Genomic DNA, 14933 nt, shown 5'->3' on the forward strand with positions numbered 1-14933 from the left:
TGTGCTGTGCATATGATGCGGAAATTTCAGCATTACCATTGTTTTGGCGTTTCCCCCTCGAATTTGCACCCATTGACTTGAATTGAAACGCAGCAAAACCACAGGTAACCTGTGGATTTGCTGCATTTCATTTAAAGCCAATGGCCGTGAATTCGTGGTGGAAACACGCTGCGTGTGGTACCCAGGTCGGGAGAGGAGGCTACTACTCCTTTCATCCGATCACCGATCTTGCTGATAACAGTGAGAGCAGCGTGGCTGGAACGAGCAGTAGTCTACTCTGCCCAGCCCGCGTGCCCACAGTGTAAAAAAACAGAATAAAAAAAAACAAAAAAAACACTTTTATACTCACTTGCCGGCGCCCCCCAGTCTCCTCCTGGTCCCCGGCGGTGATTCTCTCCTCCCGGCGGCTGGCGGTACACTGTGGGGAGTTTTCTCGCTCCCCGCAGTGTACTGAGCTGCCAGGACCTGCGGTGACGTCAGCGATCAGCTGATTGGTCACGCGACCGGTCAGCAGATGGTCACGTCACCACAGGTACTGTACTGACTGGACCTGCGGTGACGTGAGCATCAGCTGATCGGTCACGTGAACCATGTGGATTTACCGCATTCCATACATTCTAATGGTCAAATTTCTGTTGCGGAGACTAACGACTCCGCAAGAGAATTTGACATGCTGCGGTCCTGAAAGACGTGCTGCATGTCCGTGTTCGTGGGTGATTCATAGCCTCTGATGCACGCATAGTGTACATGGGATTTCTAGAGATCCCATCCACTATGCTGTAACATCTTGATGCTGCGGGTTTGACGCTGTATAATCACGCAACGTCAAACCTGCAGCAGCTCCTGACCATGGCCACTTACCCAAACTCACCCACAGCATGTCAATTTCTACAGTGAACACGCAAGTTTCCGTTGCAGATTTTGACTGATTAAACTATTATTATATGCGGCGCATTCACATGTACCAACAACAAAAGTGTAGCATTAGAACACCGCGTTTTAGACGCAACAAAAATACGTTGTGCCAAAAGCTCTGCTGAGTGCTGATCAGGGGGAAGTAGCGGCTAACGAACCAGCTGTGAGATGTTAATTATGGCCAGGGACCATGTTTGCCTAATGGCACCTTCCCAGGCTAAAATTAGCAGCTCACAGCTGCCGCATAAATTACATGAATAGAAATGCTAATGAAGATTGGGCAAATGGGACTAGCTGACACCCAGCTCTTATGTTTGGTCATGACACTTTGTCAATCAGACCTTTTCATGACCAAACTTAATTAAAGTAAAGTAAAGAGCTAAATAAACACACAGACACAGTGTAAGCACTTTATTTGAAATACAACATACCCTTTCTTTAATCATTTAAATGAACCAATATACTCACCCCAGTTCTGAGGGTAAATCAAGGGTTTATGCAATGTTCCACCAAATAACTTTATTTAGCTCCAAAAAGCATTCATTGAGGTACAAAAACTCTTCAAATAATGCAAGTAAAAACGTGTTAAAAATGCATGTAAATCCGCATGCGTTTTTTGTGCCAGGGAGAGGTTAAAAACGCTCAGGAAATTTCTGCTTCAAATCCTCATCGTGCGCACATAGCCTAAAACTGCTTGGCAGAGCTTTAACTTACATGAGTGAAAAGAATAAGGTTGGTAAATGTAATCAATGCTTTGCTCTGTGCCTGTTTCGGTATGTGGTCATGACTGTTGAGCAAGACTAGGATATGTATGGGGAGACATAATTGTCAGGCCTTTTTGGCCTTTCCCGGCGCATGCGCACTGTAGTACTTTGCTCTGCCCTAATCAGTGCAGAGAAGTATGCCTGCACAGGAGCGCGATGCCTGGGAATACTGTGTAGATGAAGCATGCGTCATCCACACAAAGCAGAAGAGAGGAGGACGGCATTGAAAGAAGAAGGGAGGTGCCGGACAAAGACCAGTGACACTCATCGGACCCAACCACCCCAGAGGTGAGTATAATAAAAGATGTTTTTCTTTTGTTGCAGGTGGATCGGTGGCATATGTACAGCATATTAGAATGCTGTATATCAGGGCTGGAAAGTGATGGTCGTATCTCATATGGGATAAACCTGCTGACAGGTTCCCATTGAGCCACTTGGTTGGAGAGGAGCGATTAAAGTATCTAGAGAAATCATTTCCATCCATATCTGTCTCTATGGAGTTTGAATGCTGTGTGTACTAGAATATATCCACTTATGACTGACATTATGTCATTTTAACACAGTGTATGAATTAACATTTGGTCTGATATATAGTAATGCCAAGTATTCATCCTCAGGAATCAATGTTTCCATTCAGTGACAGTAAGTAGAGATTGTAGATATGGAGGCAATTTATTGACCAATCATGGAACTTTTAAATGTTGCAATCAAAAATGTAAGAGTTGCAAATGGATACAGTCTGGCAAAAAACAATTTGCATCCACAGTCATAGGGGAGTGTTGTCTGACACAGTGTTTTCTCTCAACCTTCAAGTCTCTTTGGCTCTCAGTTAGAGGAAATATTAAAATCTCTTAGTGAGGGTAAAGGAATAAGGCTTTCTTTAGACATTTATCGTACCTCATTTAGAAATTCTTTAAGGTTTAAAACAAGGTTTAGGGGAAGAAGACAATTACTCTCCAGGAGAAACATTTCCTTTAAAAGGAGGCTGTCTAACTAGAAAACAAACAAGTCATGACTAGTGATGAGCGAACGTGCTCGCCATTGCTCGGTACTTGCCCGAGCATTACGGTGCTCGACAAGCTCGGCGAGTATTTCCGGGTTGCTCGGGTGGGAACTCGGGTCCCTGCCCTGCATGTTTGACGCTCTTTAGAGAGCCAATGAACATGTAGGGATTGCTTGCCACACACCGTAATGCCGTAGCTATGTTGGTTGTGGGCATTACAGTGATTGGCTGGCCGCACAACGTCATCAGGTCTATATAAGACCTGGCGCAGCTATGCTCGTCACAATCTACCCCGGGAATCAGTCAGAGTAGGGAGAGCTACTGCTGAGTCAGGGAGAGATTTGCTTGTTTAGAGTTAGTATAGGTATTCCACAACATATCTATATATCCATCTGAACTAACAGTCCTTCTGAGTAGTGTTGAGCGAATTTGTTCGGCGAATGTTCAAAAGTTTCAAATTCAGCACAAATATGGCACACTTTGATTCGTGATCGCAAAGGTGAGCAAATTTTCTTAAAATCGGAAAAGTTTGACGAATTTGCACGGGACCGTGAATACAGGGCAACCACGGCGTTTTGAACAGTTTTGTTACATGTGCCAGGTGAGTGTGGGGGCTGTGGAGAGTTTAGAACAGGTCAGATCAGCGGCGCACTGGTTTTTTTTTTGTGGGCGGTAACTTTAACTGAGGAAAGCGTGGCCAGCCAATCATAGCGCAGGAAGCATCTACACTGCTCAGACATAAGGGCTTCTGCAGTTGGCTGCAGAAATCACATGTCCTCTCAATATAAAAAGTGGCCATGTTCCCTCAGCGCCATTATATCCATGTCACTGCTGGAGACAGACCCAGCTCAGTGCTCTCCTGTATAATGAGAGATATTAGCTAGGTAGATGGGCGCTTGTGTGGTAGTCAGATAGAGTAGATACAGTAATTACTGGCCTGTGTACCTCTGCAACCGCTGGTGCAGCACATTTTTGTTGTTCTTGTGCAAATACTGAGATTCTAACAGAAACAAAGGGCCCAGGCCATACAATAGTGCTGTGCACCGCTGGTATGGAGCTCCATATCTCAGTATACCTTGAATCTTTTATTGCACTTGCTAATGTGATCAAGCAAGCGCAGTGCACCTTTTCATTTAGTGGGGTTGAAATTGTGCTCTGCACAGTCTGCAGAGCTTCTTATTGCAGAGCACAAAATCTGTTTTTTTTCTGCTGCTATTGTGATATTGAAAGCTGTGTGCACTAAAGTTTTTTTTAGTGTCAGATACCATTTTAGTGGAGTTGAACTTCAGGTGGTTTCAGAGTAAAAAAAAATAAATATTTTCTCTTGCTATGCCCAGCCCAAAAAATATTTTTTCCTGTGCCAAAAGTCATAGAGTGCTATAAGCCAGCTACTACGTCAGTGGCGGTCAAATTCAGCTTGTACGCACAGTCAAACATATATATATTTTTGGTTGGCAGGCAGAGTCCACCAAAGGTTATTTACTGTGGCAAAGTTGATCCAGTCTACTAAAAGGCAGATCCTATTTTAGTGGTGTTGAACTTGTCCTGGTTTCACAGTAAAAAAAAAAAACTTCTCTTACTAGGCCCAGTCCAAAAAATATTTTTTTACTGTGCCAAAAGTCATACAGTGCTATAAGCCAGCTACTACGTCAGTAACGGTCAAAGTCAGCTGGACGCAGAGCTTATGCAGAGTAACCCAAAAATATTTTTTGCTCTGAGCAAAGTGATACAGCTGGCTAGATCTACCTCATGCACACTAACACATTTCTTTTGTCTGTTAGTAACGTTATACTTCAGGCCATATCTTACCTTGTCATTTAGTGTCACTGAAATTCAAGTGTGTGTTGAGCTATTGCACAGGAAAAAAACGTATTATTCTTTAGTTAAGTGCGTGCTCCTACCACTGTATCTGACCAACATGAGTGGGAAAAAGAGAGAGCGTGGTGGAAGGGGGAATAGGCTTTGTGTTCAAGGTGTACGTAGGGTACGTGGTAATGTTAGTGAAAGCACTGGTGAACCAACATAAACAGGTCCTATCCAAAGACAACTGACAACTTATGTTAGTGGATGGCCTACTGCACTCCCTTTTGGCAGCCGGACAGCGATACGCCTTGTTGATAAGGCCCAGAAAGAGCAGGTGCTCCAGTGGATGGAAAGCTCTGCTTCCAGTTCCTTTCCTCTTCTTCCTCCGCCTCAACATCACACGCAGTACAATCCACAGAGGTGACACCCCAATTACCCATGCTTCCCACGGCGTCTCAACTGGCCAACTGCCCAACTGACTGTAGCGAACCACAGAGGGGCGAGTCTGTAGAACTCTTCACCCATTCTACACCATGGGCATCAGAAGTGTACTCCAGTCACAGAGTCATATACCTGAGGCTCATGCGGACTTTACTGTGCTGTCAGGGGAACAAGAGGAGAGGGGTCACTCTGAGGGCGAGGAATGGCAAAACACATTGGATGATGACGAGGTTGAAGATCCTACTTGATGTGAATCCAGAGTCACGCAGCCAAGTAGCTCATCTGAGGAGGTGGAGGAGGAAGACGAGGAGGTTACATTTCACCCTACGTCGCAGACACGCAGTGATGCAAGCACGAGGAGCACTGCATCCTTAGCCAAAACCATGGCTGTGGCCAGCAGCAGTCAAGGGTTGCCTAGCATAGACCTTTTTTATCACTGCAAAGGATGAGCCAACTCATGTTATCTGCAAACTTTGCAATAAAAAACTCAGTAGAGGGAAAAACTGCAATAATTTGACTACTACATGCATGAACGTTTACATGCTCAAACAACAATCTTTACGCTGGGAATCTTACCACGCTGAAATGCGCACCTCAATAACCATCAGCTGCCCAATCAAATTCATCGCTGCTTCTTCCTCCTCCTCTGTTACTGTGCCAAGTATTGTCACGCAGGTCTCCCATCACAGAAACTCCGGTTCTTTACCCACTCCAGTGAGGCTGAGTGACAGCCCGTCAGCTGTAATGGAAGTGGACACGCCTGCTCTGTTTGTTTCACTGAGCACACCGCATGTTTCTCAATCCACCGTAACATCTGCACCTCACTCACGCTCCACCAGTTTTTCCAGTTCACCATACTCCTCCCTCTCTCAGCACCTTAGCCAGCCCTCGGTCCCGCAGTTGTGGTCACGTTAAAGATTGTTTCATCCTACGCATGACAAAGCTAAGAGGTTGAACTCCACCATCTCCAATCTTTTGGCCATGGAAATGCTGTCTTTCAGCCTGGTAGATCCAGACGTTTTCCGAAAACTGGTGGCCGTCCCAGTCCCCCAGTACCAGTTACCCAGTCGCCATTACTTCTCTAAGAAAGCTGTGCCTGCGCTACACCAGCATGTCGCAGACAACATCTCCCATTCCTTGTCTAAATCTACTTGTGCCATTTACACCTGGATGAGTAAGCATGGCCAAGGGCGGTACATCTCGCTGACTGGGCACTGGGTGACTCTGGTAGCTGTGGGGGCAGGCGGGGAAGGGGCTGCTCCACAAATCTTGGAATCCCCAAGGCTTGCAGAAGAAACCTCTGTATTTCCCACTTCCTCCGCTGCTTCTGCGTCCTCCACCTCCTCTAGGGCCTCCACCTGCGCACTCAACCACTGCCTTAACGAGACATGCGTTCCAAGGGTGCGGAGCGAATACACACCACCTCCGTACTACGCAGTCAGGGCTCACCGTAATCAGGCAGTCTTCAAATTAATATGCCTTAGAGATCTCAGTCATACAGGTGAAGAGTTGTGGGCAGCTCTCCTGGCTCAGTTTGAGCAATAGCTGTCTCCGCTGAGCCTAGAGCCAGGGAAGGCCATGTGCAATAACGGTGCGAACCTGTTATCGGCCCTAGGTCGAGGAAAGCTCGCACACGTGCCTTGCATAGCTAACATCCTCAGCCTGGTGGTACAGCAATTTGTCCTCCACTATCCTGGCCTGGACGAGCTTCTTCACAAAGTATGGAAGCTGTGTGCTCACTTCTGCCGTTTGCACCCCTCATGTCATCGACTTGCATCGACTTGCATATGCATCCCGACATGGTGGAGCTCCCCTCTGCATATGTTGCAGCGACTGTGCCAGCAGCAACGAGCTCTGATGCAATATGTCATGACATATAGCTTGGGGCAATGCAGTACGGACTTGGGGCATATCACGTTTGCGGAGTGGGAACAGATTAAGGACCTCTGCACCCTTCTGCACAGTTTTGAAATGGTTACTAAACTAGATAGCGCTGACAATGCCATCATCAGCATCACTATTCCGGTCATATACATGCTGGAGCAAACTTTGAATAACCTGCGGCAGGAGGTGGTGGCCCCAGAAGTAGAGGAGGATGCGGAAGGGATACCAATGTCTCAAATTTCCAGACTGTCGTCACACAGGCGGATGCCAAATGATGGTGGATTACAGCGATCGAGGGGGTTTGGTGATGCCAGGCAAACTGTTAGTAAAGGTGCAAGAGCCAAGGAACTAATGGAGGAGGAAGAGGTGATGGGCAAGCAGCTGTCAGAGGATGAAGAGGATAATCATTCCCTCTTGTTTGAACGTGGTTGACAGGAGGGGATGGAGGAAACAAGCATCAGTGTTATGCAGCCCACAATACAGCCTGGCTTTAGAACTCCTGGAAGAGCCTGACATATAAGTGCCTTCTTGATGCACTATCTGCAACATGATTAGGGATTGGATTTGAAATAATGCTGACTACTGGGTTGCCACTCTGTTAGATCCACGTTATAAGAGTCAATTTTGCCAGATGCATGCTGCCCTGGAAAGGGACCCGCTTATGCTGTAGTATCGAAACAAGCTTTTAAGCAACCTTAATAGAGGTTTTCCTCAAGATAACAGTGAGGCACACAATGTGCATCGCAGCTTTAGTCTTTCAACCTCTGGCACGTCAGTTTGTCAACGCCAAAACATTAGCAGCAGCAGCAGAGTAAATGGCAGAAGCAATTTCTGGGAGTCCTTTCACACATTTTTTGCACCAGCTCGTGCACCAGCACACCAGAGTACAAGTCTGACACGTGGTGAACGACTGGAGAGGTTGGTGCAGGAGTGTCTAGAGTTCAATATCAATACCATCGGTGAGGGATTGGACCCTATTACATTTTGGTCTTAATAAATAGATGAATGGCCTTAGCTCGCCTCTCACGCCTTGGAGGTTTTATCATGCCCGGCAACCTGCGTTCTCTCTGAACGTGTCTTCAGTGCTGCTGGTAGTGTCTTGATGGATAAGTGCACCCGGATGTCCCCTGAAAGCGTAGACTAACTTTCATCAAGATGAACAAGTCATGGATCTCCAAGGACCTTTGGACCCCAATTGCAGACTGTACAGAGTAGTCGATGTTGTCGTTTTGAGTGTGCTGCATTGATCTCTTGAAATTGCAGTCTGTGATATGGCTTCTGTGCCTGCTCTTGCTGCTTCAGGTTTTAGGCCCTAATTTTGGGAAATGTGGAAAATTCTGATTGTGTCTCAATCCATTGGGTTGGCTGTAGTAGGACAGGTTTGGGCCTGCATTAAACTACTTGTAGTCTGATGACATTGATGCCACTTCGGTGGTGTTAGGCCCTCATTTAGGGCAATGTGAACATTCCTGGTTAAGTCTCCATCTCTTGGGTTGTCTGTACTGGAAGAAATGTGGGTCACATTTACACTATTTCTACTGTAGTGAAATTGATTACACTTTGCTGACGTCTGCCACTAATTTTTGGAAATGTTAGGAATCGTGAATGGGTCTGTAGTGGAAGAGGTTTTGGTTTCCATGCATTTCTATAGTTAGACTATAGTTAAATTGAGCATTTGGTGCAGATATTATTCTCCCCAAATGGGTACACAAACATGATAAACTTTAAATTGATTTTCAATAAACAATCATCAGCTGCCCCATCAAACACCTCTGCTGCTTCTTCCTCCTCCTCTGTTACCGTGCCAAGTTGCGTCACGCAGGTATCTGACAGAACCAGCTGTATACCCGCTGCAGTTTGGATGAGTGACAGCCTGCCAGCTGTAAGTGAAGCGGACATGCCTGCTTTGTTTGTTTGTCTGAGCACACCACACGTTTCTCAATCCAATGTAACATCTCCGCCTGCACCTCACTCACGGTCTATCGGTTTGTCCGTTTCACTGTACTCTGCCCACTCTCAGCACTGCAGCCAGCACCCAATCCCGCTATTGTTGTCATGTAAAAGATTGTTTCATCCTACACATGACAAAGCCAAGAGGTTGAGCTCCACCATCTCCAATCTGTTGGCCACGGAAATGGTGGTCTTAGGCCCTATTTTTTTAAATGTAAACACTTCCAATTGAGTCTGCATTTCCTGGGTTGGCTGTAGTGGGACAGGTATGGGTCTGCGTTACAGTACTTGTAGTCTGATGACATTGATGCCACTTTGGCGGTTTTAGGCCCTCATTTAGGGCAATGTGAACACTCCTAGTTAGGTCTCCATCTCCTGGGTTGGCTGTACTGGAAGAGGTGTGGGTCTTATTTACCCTATTTCTACAGTAGTGAAATTGATGCCACTTTGCTGGCGCCTGCCACTAATATTTTTAAATGTGGGGAATCCTGATTGGGTCTCCATCCATTGGGTTGACTGTAGTGGAAGAAGTTTTGGTCTCGATGCATTTCTATAGTTAGACTGTAGTGAAATTGAGCATTTGGTGCAGATGTTGTTCTCCCCAAATGGGTACACAAATGTAATAAACTCTAAATTAATTTTCAGTAAACAACCATCAGTCGCCCCATCAAACACCTCTGCTGCTTCTTCCTCCTCCTCTGTTACCGTGCCAAGTTGTGTCACGCAGTTGTCCGACAGAACCAGCTGTATACTTGCTCCAGTTAGGCTGAGTGACAGCCCGTCAGCTGTAAGTGAAGCGGACATGAGCACACCACATGTTTCTCAAACCACCATAACATCTCCGCCTGCACCTCACTCACGGTCTATCGGTTTGTCTGTTTCACCGTATTCTGCCCTCTCTCAGCACTGCAGCCAGCCCTCAATCCCACTGTTGTGGTCACGTAAAAGATTGTTTCATCCTACACATGACATAGCTAAGAGGTTGAACTCCACCATCTCCAATCTGTTGGCCATGGAAATGGTGGTCTTAGGCCCTATTTTTGTAAATGTAAACACTTCCGATTGAGTCTGCATCTCATGGGTTGGCTGTAGTGGGACAGGTATGAGTCTGCATTAAACTACTTGTAGTCTAATAACATTGATGCCACTTTGGTGGTGTTATTCCCTCATTTAGGGCAATGTGAACACTCCTAGTTAGGTCTCCATCTCCTGGGTTGGCTGTACTGGAACTGTACTTTGCCTGCTGAACTTCTGATAGACTTTGCCTGCTGCACTCTGATGCAGACTCTGCCTGCTGCACTCCTGATACAGACTCTGCCTGCTGAACTTCTGATAGACTTTGCCTGCTGCACTCTGATACAGACTCTGCCTGCTGCACTCCTGATACAGACTCTGCCTGCTGTACTCCTGATACAGACTCTGCCTGCTGAACTTCTGATAGACTTTGCCTGCTGCACTCTGATACAGACTCTGCCTGCTGCACTCCTGATACAGACTCTGCCTGCTGTACTCTGATACAGACTCTTCCTGCTGCACTCCTGATACAGACTCTGCCTGCTGTACTCCTGATACAGACTCTTCCTGCTGCAGTCCTGATACAGACTCTGCCTGCTGCACTCTTGATACAGACTCTGCCTGCTGCACTCTGAAACAGACTCTGCCTGCTTCACTCCTGATACAGACTCTGCCTGCTGTACTCTGATACAGACTCTTCCTGCTGCACTCCTGATACAGACTCTGCCTGCTGTACTCCTGATACAGACTCTTCCTGCTGCACTCCTGATACAGACTCTTCCTGCTGCACTCCTGATACAGACTCTGCCTGCTGCACTCCTGATACAGACTCTGCCTGCTGCACTCCTGATACAGACTCTGCCTGCTGCACTCCTGATACAGACTCTGCCTGCTGGACTCCTGATACAGACTCTGCCTGCTGCACTCCTGATACAGACTCTGCCTGCTGCACTCTGATACAGACTCTGCCTGCTGCACTCTGATACAGACTCGGCCTGCTGCACCATCTAGTCTGCCCTACTGGGTCCAGCTGCTGCGCATCCATTAGTCTGTCCTGCAGTGGCACCTGGCGTTCATCGGGAGCCAAGTCTAACCTCACCATCAGAGGCTATAGTGAACAGTCCGGTGCTCGCTTAGTCACGTCTCTCCAGACTCTCCGGGGTTCGTGGCACAGTGGTTCCACAAACCACTTCCGTGACAGTGCTCCCTCGCAGGCAGGGTGCTCTCTCCGGTTGTACCAGTCAATGACCCCTTTTGTCATGTAAAGTGCAACTGAATAAATGTCGCTTTCACAGTAATAATAATTATTACTTGTACTCTGGGTCAATTGATGGCACTTCCCTAGTGTCTACACCTAATTTTATGTGTTTTGGCAGCTTTTAGTTCCGTTTCTAGGTGTTGTATATGCATTTTTTTGGTCCCCCCATTGACTCCTATGGGATTCGGAAATATTCAATGAACATTCAGCAAATAAATTTGGCGAATATCAATTTGTTCGGTGAACTATTCCGAACCAAACATTGAAATATTCGCTCATGCCTACTTCTCAGGACTAATCAAGGTGCATATTTTCAGTGGTGAAGGTGATAGCAGGAGTTAGGTAGTGTATATAGCAGACTGCAGGGCATATAGTGCAAGAGGGTCCATAGTTCTTTCCTGCTGCTGCTTTTCTTACAGATATTTGTAGACATAGCCCCAGGTATCAGGGGCCAGGGCAATTTTTTTTTATCTTAATCCTGATTATTTGCAAGACAGGCAGGGTATGTGACAGACTGCAGTGCATGATACAGCACAAGAGGGTCCATTGCATGTTCAAGTTCTGAGTGATGCTGCTGTGACAAATATTTGTAGACATAGCCCCAGGTATCAGGGGCCAGAGCTAATTTTTGATCTTAATCCTGGTTATTTGCTTAAAAACCAATCCAGAGTATACTATTTTTCTGCTCCATTTGCATGTTAGCACTGTAGAATACAGCCAGATCTGTTCCATATTTCACCGATAAAAATCCAGAAATTTGAACTGAACCTGGAAAATATTGGCCCCATTTTCCATTCTATTGCAGTGTGTCAGCCAAGCTATTCACACTAGGTCTCTGTGTAGAATAATATTAGTAAATTAGAGGCCTGTCATTTAAAACTGTGGTTCTCTGTCAGACATATCACATATAACAGATCGTGAATTTGTATAGAGAATTATCATCCACACAAAAAACAAAGGAGTATTAAGGATAATATAAAAACATTATACTTTATTGATTAAATTGATTAAAAAACAACATAAAAAGCAAATACCCATACTTCAGAAAATAGGGGAACAGACCCCCTTAGCGTTCAATCCAAAATAACCAATTATATATAAATATAAATAATAACACTATATGACCAGGCAGAAATACTGCAAAAAAGGTATTACTAATTATGCATAAACACATATAAACAGATGACGCAAGTGAATTACAGATGTCTCTTAAAAGGAGTTAGACAAAGCAGTACTCCATAGGGACATGCCGATGATTCACATTCCAAAAAATACAGTATATTTACCTAGGACAAAACTGCTAAAGATGAACGCGTTGGGGGCAACCCTAAACACTCCGACGCGCGTTTCATTACCTTCTTCAAGGAGCGCCCTTGGGTATGATATATAGTAACCTACGGATACCATTTGGGACTTTTTTGTGGTTGTTAATATCACATATAACAGTGTTCCAAAATCAGCCATTTCTGCCTTCCATTTTGTTGCAGTGTATCCGTCAAGTTATTCACACTAGGTCTCTGTGAAGAATAATATTAGTAAATTACAGGCCTGCTATTTAAAACCGTGGTTCTCTGACGTATCACTGCCTTCCAAAATCAGCCATTTCTAGTGAACGTGGAAAATATTGTCCTCCCTTTATAATGGGCAAGGTGCTTGGCAAGGGACGGGGAAGTGGACGTGATGGTGATGGTGCATGCAGAGGCCGAGGCCGAGGCCGTGGGCAAGCTGAAATTGTGCCACATTAAACACCCACATCTTCTCACCCAACCTTCCTGTCCCAATTGCTAGGGGACCGCAGCACACCACTATTGAACCCAGAGCAATATCAAAAGGTTGTTGGTTGGATAGAAGATAATGCTTCCAGTCACTTTGCCACCACCACTACCACCATGTTTTCCACATGGTCAAGTCTCAGTAGCCGTGAGTCTGGACAACATATGCCTCACCCTGATCTTCCTTCCTCCCACCATGCCGAGTGCCCGGAGACAACTGATCCCACACTTGGACACTCAGAAGAGCTGTTCACTTTTCCATTTTTAGATTCGGGCCTCTTGCCCGGCCAGCTTCAAATGAGTCACGGTCATAAGAAAGTGACGCGCCCCCTGGGCCGTGGGGAACTCGGTGCCGGGCCGGTCGTTACTAGGGGAGATGTCACACTGGCGGTGACCTGGTCCGTGACCCAGGACGGTCAATAAAAGGGGATATTTACAGGGGATTTATAGTTTTAATATACAGTTCGTGATGCCACCTGTGGTATGCGGCTAAAGGGAGCCGCCGCTGCAGAGCAGGTCCTCTGGAGCTGGTGTAAATGCAGCAGAGTTGGTTTAGCTCTTCACAGGTAAAGCTTAGCTCCAGGGCAGTGTAGATGTTACTGATGTTGCTGTGTAGTGCAGGGAGTGATGTTTCAGCAGCAATAACTGACGGAGACAGTGGGGTGCAGTCTTTAGGGTTTTACTCACCGTTGTCAAGTTCCTCAGGTTGCACTGTCCAGCTTACAACCTCCCACGTCGCGCTGCGTTCACCAGGCAGGGGTTCAGCCAACCATCAGGTACCTAAAGAGTACACAGCAGGACCCCCTTCTGTGTGTTCCTTCTGGCCATCTCCCTGCACCTCACACCTAGTGTCCCAATCCAGTGACCGCGGACTAGTGTTGAGCCACCCCCGTAGTGTTCGAGTTCGGTTCGGTTCGGCGAACACCCGTGTGTTCGCCGAACTGTTCGTCGAACTGTTCGTCGAACACCTTCGAACACCGTTAAAACCAATGGCAGGCAAACAAAAACACATAGAAACACATAGAAAACACCTTCAAAGGTGTCCAAAAGCTGACAAACTGCTCAGAAGACACAACTAACACATGGAAAAATGACAAGTACATATAGTCATGCAAAAAGAAAAGAGGTGGAGGAGTAAAAGGAGGGGGAGACACAGATATAGGCATGTCATGCCCTTCTAAAATCCAAAAAGTGAGAAGCCGACATGTTCAGTCCGCTCCTGCCCGTGCCACCTCCGTGTCGCCGGGTTTGTGCCAGAGCCGCGGTGAACCCTGATGGCCAGCCCCCCTCTCCCAATACTGGTGCCTGTCCGCTGGTGGGTCGAGCGAGCCCCCCTGTGGTGGAGGCAGCTCTAAGCTTTTTAATTTAAATTGTCTCTCTAATTTGAATGAATACACTTTAAATCCATTTACAAGGATCTATTGGAGGGCAAGTCTCATGCAAGGAGCAGCGTAATTCCAGCTCCAGTAGCGTCCACTAAAGCTGCTGCAGTTAAAAAGCTTTTATAAGGATCGAGCTCGGCTGTCCACCGCAAGGCATCCTACTGCCAGTCCCAGCCCCTATGCCTTGGGGTGCCTCCTGATGCTCTTCACTGAGTATCCCGTGGTCCCGAAGCATTTCCTTTGAAAAAATTAAGTGTCCAAACTACAGGTGGTGTAGCTTGCTTAACAGCCAGGATAATCCGCTGACTAGCAGACACTGCTACTAGGCACAAAGTATTTCCTGGGCTAGATGCAGTTAAAAATTTGTAATTAGATACTCTCGTTGGATGCTGAGAAAGCATTCCATAGAGTCTCCTGGCACGCCATATATGATTCTCTTAAAAAGCTTGGGGTAGGGGTCTAGGGGACCCTTTTATAGCCAAAATCACGGCCCTGTATCACAATACGTCACCTAGGCTGAAGATAAATGGAACTGTAGCACCCTGAGGGCTCGGTTGCTACAGAGGTATTGCACCTCACCCAGAGGTGTGATATCTCACTCTCAGGTAAGGATGGAGTGTGGATCAGGACCCGACACCTGCATGCATTACACCACATTGCCGTGGGGCAGGGCGACCAATATGCCTCTGAGATGGGCACGACAGTCCCTGTCCCTGGCTGGAGTGGGGGGAGGGAACACTGAGGAAG

The sequence above is a fragment of the Phyllobates terribilis genome, unplaced genomic scaffold (assembly GCF_046119375.1).
Source record: "Phyllobates terribilis strain yellow unplaced genomic scaffold, ASM4611937v1 Scaffold_1__5_contigs__length_1240528914, whole genome shotgun sequence".
In the NCBI taxonomy this organism is placed as follows: Eukaryota; Metazoa; Chordata; class Amphibia; order Anura; family Dendrobatidae; genus Phyllobates; species Phyllobates terribilis.